The 9,877-nt window shown below is 41.4% G+C and overlaps 2 protein-coding genes across 2 annotated transcripts in view; both read left to right on the forward strand.

Moving 5' to 3' along the window:
- Nucleotides 1-9,877, forward strand: part of plbd1a (phospholipase B domain containing 1a) — a 522,382-nt gene that overhangs the window by 175,720 nt on the left and 336,785 nt on the right. The gene's annotated exons all lie outside the window — the stretch shown is intronic.
- Nucleotides 1-9,877, forward strand: part of LOC147845398 (NAD(P)(+)--arginine ADP-ribosyltransferase 2-like) — a 150,921-nt gene that overhangs the window by 112,121 nt on the left and 28,923 nt on the right. The gene's annotated exons all lie outside the window — the stretch shown is intronic.

Genomic DNA, 9,877 nt, shown 5'->3' on the forward strand with positions numbered 1-9,877 from the left:
TGTGTGTGAGTTTCGGGTAGAACTTCTCCCGGATCTCTGAGTATTTTGTGCACTCAGTAAGGAAGTGCAGTTCTGTTTCAATCGGCTGCTGAGGGCAGTGTGGGCACAGCCGCTCCTCCACCGGCAGCCATGTTTGTCTGTGCCGGCCCGTCTCTATAGCCAGCTGGTGTCCGCTGAGTCTGTATCTGCTCAGGGTGTTCCTCAGACCTTTATCTGTCACTGTGTGAAGGTAGTCTGCCAGAGTATATTGTCTCTTCAGGGCCAGATAACACTGCATTTTGCTTTGCAGTTGTGTTTGAGTGTCCCAGTGGTGTGTGTAGCTGTTCTTGATCTGGTGTGTGATCTGAGTCAGTGGCAGGAGTGTGTTCAGCTCCTCAGGAGACGTCTCAGAGACCCTGAAGCTCTGGGCCAGCTGGGAGAGTGGGTCTGCTCTTCTGCTGAGTTCTCTGTCCTGCAGGGCTTTATAGTGGTATGAGTCCGGCTCGCTGAGTTTTAAGTGCTTCCAGAATTTGACAGCTCTTTTCTGTATCTTTATTATCAGAGGGTATTTGCCTAATTCTGCTCTGCATCCGTTGTTTGTTGTGTGCCGGTGGACGTGTAGGATGTTCTTACACAGCTCTGTGTGCAGGGTTTCTTTAGGGTGTTTGTCCCATTTGGCCAGATCTTGTTCAGGGTTTGTCAGTGGACCCCACACCTCACTGCCGTAGAGGGCGATGGGCTCGATGACGGACTCTAGGATCTTCAGCCAGATCTGAACAGGGATGTCTATGGGACATTGACGCTTGATGGCGTAGAAGGCTCTGCGGGCTTTATCTCTCAGCTCATTCACTGCAGGATTAAAGTTTCCAGTGGAGGTGATGTTCTGGCCTAAATAATTATACTGTGTTGTGTGTGTTATCTGATTGGTACCTAGTGTGAATGTGTGTTGTGTTCCCTGGGCTCTGGCTCTTTTTTGGAAGGTGATGATTTTGGTTTTGTTTAGGTTGACGGTCATGGCCCAGGTCTGGCAGTACTGGTCCAGCAGCTGCAGGTTCTGCTGAAGGCCCTGTTCGGTTGGCGATAGTAGCAGCAGGTCATCTGCGTACAGCAGGCATTTGATCTGAGAGTCGTGGAGATCGAGACCCGGAGCGGTGGATCGCTCCAGACTGAGCGCCAGCTCGTTTATGTAGATGTTGAATAGTGTTGGGCTCAGGCAGCAGCCTTGTCTCACTCCACGCTCCTGGGAAAGATATTTTGTTCTTTTTGTGCTAATTTTGATGCCACATTTGCTTTCGGTGTACATTGATTTAATAAGGTCATATGTTTTTCCTCCTATGCCACTTTCAATCAGCTTATAAAGTAAGCCTTGGTGCCAAATTGAGTCGAAAGCTTTTTTAAAGTCAATGAAGCATGCGTATATTTGACCTTTATTTTGGACAGTGTGTTTTTCAATTAGCGAGTGCAGTGTGTAAATGTGGTCAGATGTGCGGTATTTTGGTAAAAATCCAATTTGACTTCTGCTTAAGACATTATGTGTCGTGATGAAGTCCAGTAGTCGGGCATTTATTAAACTACAGAATAACTTTCCCAGGTTGCTGCTCACACAAATCCCTCTGTAATTATTGGGGTCAAATTTATCTCCATTTTTAAAGATGGGTGTTATCAATCCTTGATTCCAGATATCAGGGAAGTGACCAACACTCAGAACTAGATTATATAATTTTAGGATGGCTGATTGAAATTTAGGGCTGGTTTGTTTTATCATTTCGTTTAATATTCCGTCGGGTCCAGATGCTTTTTTAGGTTTAACAGATTTAATTTTGTCTTTAAGCTCCATTATAGTGATGGGGAAGTCTATTGGGTTTTGATTATCCTTGATAGTCGATTCTAGTGTTGCCAGTGTTTTTGTTATTTGATTTTGTTTAGGGTTTGTGTCTGTTTCTACTTTATTGAATAGTGTTTGGAAATGGGTCTCCCATATTTCTGAATTTTGGATCGGTAGCTCTTCATGATCGTTTTTGATCAAGTTTTTCCAGTTGTCCCAGAATTGATTTGAGTTAATGGAGTTCTCTATTGTTGTCAGTTGTTTTTGGGTGTATTGTGCCTTTTTGGTTCTGAGTGTTTGTTTGTATTGTTTTAGTGTTTCACAATAGAGAAGCCGAATCTCTGCATTATTTGGGTCTCTGTGTTTCTGATTTGACAGGTTTCTGAGGTGTTTCCTAATTGACAGGCATTCTTGATCAAACCAGTTTTTGTCATTTTTGGGTAGATTATTTTGTCTGGTTTTAACTTTTAATTTTGCCTGTTTAGCTGTACTTTCAAATATATTGTTTATGTCTTTTACCGCCATATTAACTCCTTGTTTGGTGTGGGCATATGCGTTAACCAGGAAGTTATCTAGGATTTGTTGAGTTTTTGGGCTGTTTACTGCATTTTGGTAGTCTTCTGCACTGTTCTCAGCCCATCTGTATGGCTTTCTGATGTTAAATAGTTTATTGGGCTGTGTGCAAGGGTTTGTTTTTGTCTTTTTGAGGTATAAAGTAATTTGGCTATGGTCAGAAAGTGGGGTGAGTTCTCTAACAGTGAATGCTCTGAGAGATGAAGGGTCTATATCTGTTATCATATAGTCTACTGTGCTATTGCCAAGAGGTGAGCAGAATGTGAATCTCCCGAGTCTGTCCCCTCTTATCCGACCGTTGACAATGTACAGTCCCAGACTCCTGCAGATCTGCAAGAGCTCTTTTCCACTTTTGTTGACTATATGATCGTGGTTGTTTCTGTGAAGGTGGGAGAAGCTGGTCTGTATACCTGGTAGGTTGCTGTTGATGTATTTGCTTCCCTGTGCGTTGGTGAAGTCCGGCTGTTGTCCTGTTCTGGTGTTCATGTCTCCACAGATGAGCTCGTGTCCTTGGGCCTGGAAGTGGCTCGTCTCTTTCTCCAGAGTGTCAAACATGTCTTCACTGTAGTAGGGGGATTCTGATGGTGGGATGTATATGGCACATAAGAAACAGTCTTTTTGGGACGACAGTAGATCCTTGTGGATTTTGAGCCATGCGTGATATTTTCCGGTTTTAACTGTGTCAATGTATTTGTGGAGTTTTGAGTTGTACCAGATGATTTGTCCTCCTGAGTCTCTCCCTTGTCGAGTTGTGTTGAGTTTCTGTGAGGGAAGAATAATTTCCCTGTAGTTGGGTGGGCAATGTGTGGTAGTGTTTGTCTTGCTCCATGTCTCCTGGAGAATAATAATGTCTTTATTTTTTATGTTTGCTTGGAATTCTGTGTTTAAGCTTTTTAGTCCAAAGGCTGATGATTTTAGGCCTTGTATATTCCACAATGATATTGACAGGGTCATTTAGAGATAGGTAAAGTTCTTGTTTTTTAAGTTTGAGATAAACCTTTACTAATATATTAGTTTTATATATATATATATATATATATATATATATATATATATATATATACATGGTGGTTGTATATTGTAAATTGGGGGCTGTTCACGTCAGCTGGGCGCTGATGTATTGTAGCAGCTGTCTGATTTCACCCATCTCCAGAGGTTTCGCCGGTCCTTTGAGAGCCTGGGCGTAGTTTCTGGGTTGTGGCAGCAGTGCTGGTCTGGGTGTGCTGTCAGCAGCGGTTGTGCTGGTTGTTGGATGCTGTGGACTCCTCCTGCTGTTGTTCACTTGTCTTGGATTGAGTCTGTTTGATGGAGTAGGTCTTTGGTGATGACCAGCTGTAGGTGTTTCTCTTTGGGGGGGTCCTGGCATGGTCTGGGTTTTTTGGCTGTGTCCAGAGCTGGGCCGCGGTCTCTGCTGTTGTGCTTGTGTAGGCTGAAAGTGTCTCGTGTGATGCTGTGTCTTTCAGTGCTTTTGCGAACACATTGACTTTGTCCTTTTTTATGTGTACGTGATCATAGAGGTCTCTTACTGTGATGCTGGTGTGATGAGTCAGGTGCATGTTGGGCAGTAGAGCACATCCTCTGGAGATGTCAGCGTTGACTCTGTTGATGGTGTCGGGGTGGATGTCTCTGCGAGGCAGGAGGGTGGAGATGGTGATTTTTGCATTGGGGCAGGTCTCTGCAGCTTTCTCTGCTACTCTGCAGACTAGCTGCCCGACTCTTTCCTGCTGGGCTCTCAGGTCGTTGGTCCCCGTGTGAATGATGATGTGTGAGGGTGTGCCAAAACTGGGTGCAGACAGTATTCTGAGGGCATCACTTGTTTTTGGGCACCAGAGTTTTGAAGTTTTATGGCCAGGGAATAGCTTTTTCTCTTGCAAGAATTTCCCATTGGAGTCCATGAGGATGGTGATTTCAATCTGCGTGCTTTGTGGTTGTGGGCTCTCCTTTGGTGTGGAAGGGGTGGTTATTGAAGGCTTCTGGTGTTCCACGCCTGTGTTGCTGGCAGTTTTAGGTGTGTCTGTCTCTCTCTGAGTGTTGTTTGGTGGTGGGGAATCTGTGGGCCGCTGTGGAGATTTGGCTTTGGTGAGGGGCAGTGGGTGCTTGATGGTTTGATTGTTCAAAGGAGCAGAGAGAGACTTTAAAGGCTGATTTATACTTCTGCGTCAAACACCGGCGTATGCTACGGCGCTGACGCATAGCCCATCGCCGTGGCCGTCACTGACGTGCACCTCTCAAAAATTCTAACTACACGTCGCAACAACGCGTAGCGCAAGCTCTGTGATTGGTCGGCTTGCTAGCGCCGACGAGTCTGGGCGGGACCGAGAGCCGCGCGAATGGCGCGAGCGATTGTTTACAAGTGTGGAGTCCCGTGAAGGAGCTCCGGATGGAAAGTTTTGTTCTGTGTTTACCTCATGGTTAAAGTTGTTGCACGTCTGCCGGTTCCTGCCTCAAAATTAGCGAGTTTGAGTCACTTGTACATCCAGGAAGTGTTCAGAATAGCAAAACAGAAGCGAAGAAACTCGACACAGAGGAACATTTACACCTCACTGCCCACTAGCGTTTCAGAAGTGTTAATGCAGACCAACGGAGACAGCGCGCAGAAGTATAAATGCACAGCCACGCGCGTTGCCTGCGCCGTGAGTTGCGCCGGTCACTTGACGCAGAAGTATAAACCAGGCTTAATTCTGTCCTCAGTGTCTCAATCTGTGTGTCCCTCTGTTGTAGCTCAACTTTAAACCCTGTGAGCTCTCTTGTTAGATGGTCTTTCATTTCTGATAGTGCTTTCCCCATGGTGTGTTTTAAGTCTGTCAAGTCTTTTTGGAGATTGTCTCTGTCTTGAGACAGTGTGGACATGTCTCCCTTTAATTCTTGAATGGAAACTTTTAGTGCATTTCTTATTTGGCAGAGCTGGTCTCTGAGTTGCTCTGTGTCTTCAGTGCTGAGAGTTTTGCTCTGGACATGTTCACTGATTTCAATTATTTCCACTTCCAGTAGTGCCAGGCTGTGTTGCAGTTGGGCAACTGTGTTGTGGAGGTCTGGGCTTGCTGGAATAGAGTTGCTCTTTTTCTCCTCTGAGTTTGTCTTTTCCTCTGTATTGGGGTGGGGAGAAGTCTCCATGTGTTCCAGTGTAGCAGGGGTTGGGGTGGGCATACAAATGTTTGCAATTTCAGTGTTCACCTTTAAATCAAATGTGGACTACTAGTTAGTAAGATTTTTTCTTTTCTTGTTTTTTCTTGTTTTTCTTGCTTTAGTCTCTCTCCTTTTTAAACTCCTTTGAGTAGGTAAGGGTTTGTATGTGCTTACCTTTACCAGAGGGTGAGTTGAAGGCCTTTGCTGGTTTGATCTTTTGTTACAGCTTGTTTCTGTTGTTCTGTCGGGTTAGATTGTTTTCCAGATGAAAATTCTTGTATTCCAGTGATTACTTAAAGGTATAGTCCTTGATCTCTAGAAAGTAAACCCTTATTCCAAGTTTTTATGCTGTTGTTTTATCCTTCTGTCGTCCTGTGGTACGGTTCAGATCTTGTGGGGGAAGTCCTTCAGCTTGTTTTCCACCGGTTTTCCTTTGTTTTCCAATGTATTTTGCTAAATTTCTTATCTATTTCTTATCTATTTACAGTGAACTTGTGTTCACCATGTTTGTTGTTAATTTTGAGCTATTTTCTTAGGTTTATCTCTTTTTAAAAACAAAAGAACTTTAGGAAGTTCAGGAGCTCATGTTGTGCATGACCTCTCTCTCTGACTCTCTCTCTCTCTCCTCTCTCTCTCACTCTCTCTCTCTCTCTCTCTCTCTCTCTCTCTCTCTCTCTCTCTCTCTCTCTCTCACTCACGCGGGCATACACTGGTCTCACTCTCATGAGGAAACGCTGCTTTTTGATATAGTGTTTTTCTTGCTCCCGAATACAAATAATTTAAGTATTTGTTCGAATCAAGTATTCGTAAAAACACGCTATTCGTGCCTTTCCGAATACCGTATTCGGGTTCGGCTCCACCCTTAATATATATATATATATATATATATATATATATATATATATATATATATATATATATATATATATATATATATATACATATAGTTGAAGTCAGAATTATTAGCCCTCTGAATAATTCGCCTCACTGTTTATATTTTCCTCCTAATTTCTGTGTAATGGAGAGAAGATTTTTTCAACACATTTCTAATCATAATAGTTGTAATAACTCATCTCTAATAACTGGTTTATTTTATCTTTGCCATGATGACATTAAATAATATTAGACTAGATATTCTTCAAGACACTTCTATACAGCTTAAAGTGACATTTAAAGGCTTAAATAGATTAATTAGGGTAATTAGGCAGGTTAGGGTAATTAGGCAAGTTATTCTATAATTGATGGTTTGTCCTGTAGACTGGAAACAAAAATAGCTTAAAGGGGCTAATAATATTGACCTTAAAATGGTGTTTAAATTAAAAACTGCTTTTATTCTAGCCGAAAAAAAACAAATAAGAGTTTCTCCAGAAGAAAAAATATTATCAGACATACTGTGAACATTTCCTGAATCAGTTCAACATCATTTGAAAAAATTCAAAGCGGGGCGAATAATTCTGACTTCAACTGTATATATTAGAATTTTGGACATTGATACCTACTGACTTCCATATTGGGACTAAAAATGCATTAGTCAATGTCTTTGTCTAACACAAGATCAACTCAATCTGAGCAAATTCATCCATTGACATTTTCTCGTGAGGCAAACAATACAATTCACTTGATTATAATGGAATTTATTGACTAGTCGGTCGTAACGAACAAACAAATGCACAAACATATATTAAACACAGAACAAAGGTGAACCACGTGGAGATATCGGGTCTATAGAACATGTAACAATAAAGAAAAATAGTAAAGCGAGGAAATAGAGATTTCAGGTAAAAGAGTGACAAAACTTTCAGTTCCACACACACCATTAAGGATCACCAAGATGATAAAAAACACCTTTTTGATAAAAGGGGCACAGCTTATTCGCATAACTAAAAAAATACCTGGGCTTTCATGTCTGGAGGTCTCTCTTTATGCGTGTCTTTTCCTGATGAAACTCCTTTTGATGTCCTCCTTGATGCGTGGAGTTTGTAATGCAGTTCGGACGAACACGATCGCAAACTTTAAACTGAGTTTACCTTGCCGGAAAATAAAGAAAACGTGGCGGGAAAGTCCATGCAGCTGTGAAGAGCCGTGTGGCACGAGGGCCACCGTCAATGATATTATTTTTAGGACATTCTCTTTCTGCCCAGATGATTGGACAGAAGGTCTGGTTATACCTGCGGGTCACGTGACAACCCGTTCAGCATTCTGACCAATGATTTCAGTACAAAGTTCGAGCGGGAACCCTTCTTTTGTCTCGAGGCTGCTTGTATGCAAATTTGAGTGTCCGCCTAAAGCAGGGGTGTCCAAACTTTTTGGGCCGAGGGCCAGATGCAAAAAAAACAACGTTGTCGCGGGCCAAATTTTACATACATCACACAGACACGCATATATATATATATATACAGTTGAAGTCAGTATTGTTAGCCCCCCTAAATTGTTAGCCCCCGTTTATTTTTTCCCCAATTTCTGTTTAACGGAGAGAAGATTTTTTTCCACACATTTCTAAACATATTAGTTTTAGTAACTCATTTCTAATAACTGATTTATTTTATCTTTGTCATGATGACAGTAAATAATATTTGACTAGATATTTTTAAGACACTTCTATACAGCTTAAAGAGACATTTAAAGGCTTAACTAGGTTAATCAAGGTAACTAGTCAAGTTAAGGTAATTAGGCAAGTTATTTTATAACAATGGATTGTTCTGAAGACTTAAGGGGCTAATAATTTTGACCTTAAATGGTTCATAAAAAAATTAAAACAGTTTTTATTCTAGCCGAAATACAACAAATAAGTCTTTCTCCAGAAGAAAAAATATTATCAGACACACTGTGTAAATGTCCTTGCTCTGTTAAACATCATTTGGGAAATATTTAAAAAAAGAAGAAATAAATCAAAGAGGGGCTAATAATTCAGACTTCAACTGTGTGTATATAGACAGATAGATAGATAGATTGATAGATAGATAGATAGATAGATAGATAGATAGATAGATAGATAGATAGATAGATAGATAGATCATAACAAGAACTGCTGCTTAATTAAATGCGTGTAATAGCGACACCCGGTGGTTATTTATTGAATTACGTTCATTTTTGTATAGCGGGCCAGATTCTATTGATATTTATAAAAAGCCTCGCGGGCCGCCACAAAACTGATTGCGGGCCGCAGATGGCCCGCGGGCCGTAGTTTGGACATGCCTGGCCTAAAGCATGCGGACAGGCATTTAATACTGGGCTTTAAAGAATAAAGCAATGCGAGTTATGGTCTTGCTCTATGCATCATGTGTTGTAAGATGTCAGCAGAAACCCATCGGTACCAAACATAGGGGGTTTAAAGTACATCAACATAATTTTTTATATCCTTCCAATATTTATGCTTTACAAAGGCCTAAATGGAACATGCATACAGGTTATAAGAGAGGTTACACAGGTAAGAAAAGTCAGAAATGAGATACAAAGTTTACAAAACATAACACATTGGTTTTGTGCTGGTTCAGGATTTAATGAGTTCATTTTCTTTCTGTCGGAACAGCCTCGTGGTTGTGTGTGTGTGTGTGTGTGTGTGTGTGTGTGTATTTGGGCAGGAATGTCTTTGAAGTGACAGACCCTTCTCTGCTTATCTCTCCAGTCCCACTGAGCAACTTAAGCTGTCACGAAAATCCAGACTTCTTGGAGCCAGGAGTCGTAAACCCATGCGAAATACCCAAATCAAATAGTAAATATCAAATACTAAAATCAATAAGTAATTTTATCTTTGGACTGTACGCTACAATGTGTAAACCCTTAGTTATGAGTAGATCAAGGGTGTGTCCACGATTGTGTGTGGGTCCTTGAACATGCTGAGTCAGATCAAAAGTGTTAAAAACAGTCATCAGTTCTTTTACAGCATTGATTTCTGGATTATCAATGTGAATATTAAAATCCCCAGCAATACTAAAATAATCAAATTCAGAGGTTACACAATAACCTTTAGAACACAATAATTCATTGTTATAGTGCAGGGCCTTCTTTTTGTGGCCAACACAGCATCAGTTGGTCTTGGGAATGACAGACACAAGTCCTGCACAGTGGCCAGAGGGATTCTGAGCCATTCTTGCAGAATAGTGTTCAGGTCACTATGTACTGCTGGTGAAGGAAAACGTTTCCTGACTCGCTGCTTAAACACCCCAAAGTGGCTCAATAATATTTGGATCTGGTGACTGTGCAGGCCATGGGGGATGTTCAACATCACTGTCATGTTCATCAAATCACTCTGCCACCAGTCTTTCTCTGTGTGTATCAGTGCATAATCATCCTGATACACAGCACTGCCTTCAGGATATAAATGTTTCTACATCTGTGTAAATTGAATTATTCATTTATTTTTTAATTCACACA

The sequence above is a fragment of the Danio rerio genome, chromosome 3 (assembly GCF_052040795.2).
Source record: "Danio rerio strain M-AB ecotype USA chromosome 3, GRCz13ab, whole genome shotgun sequence".
Classification (NCBI taxonomy): domain Eukaryota; kingdom Metazoa; phylum Chordata; class Actinopteri; order Cypriniformes; family Danionidae; genus Danio; species Danio rerio.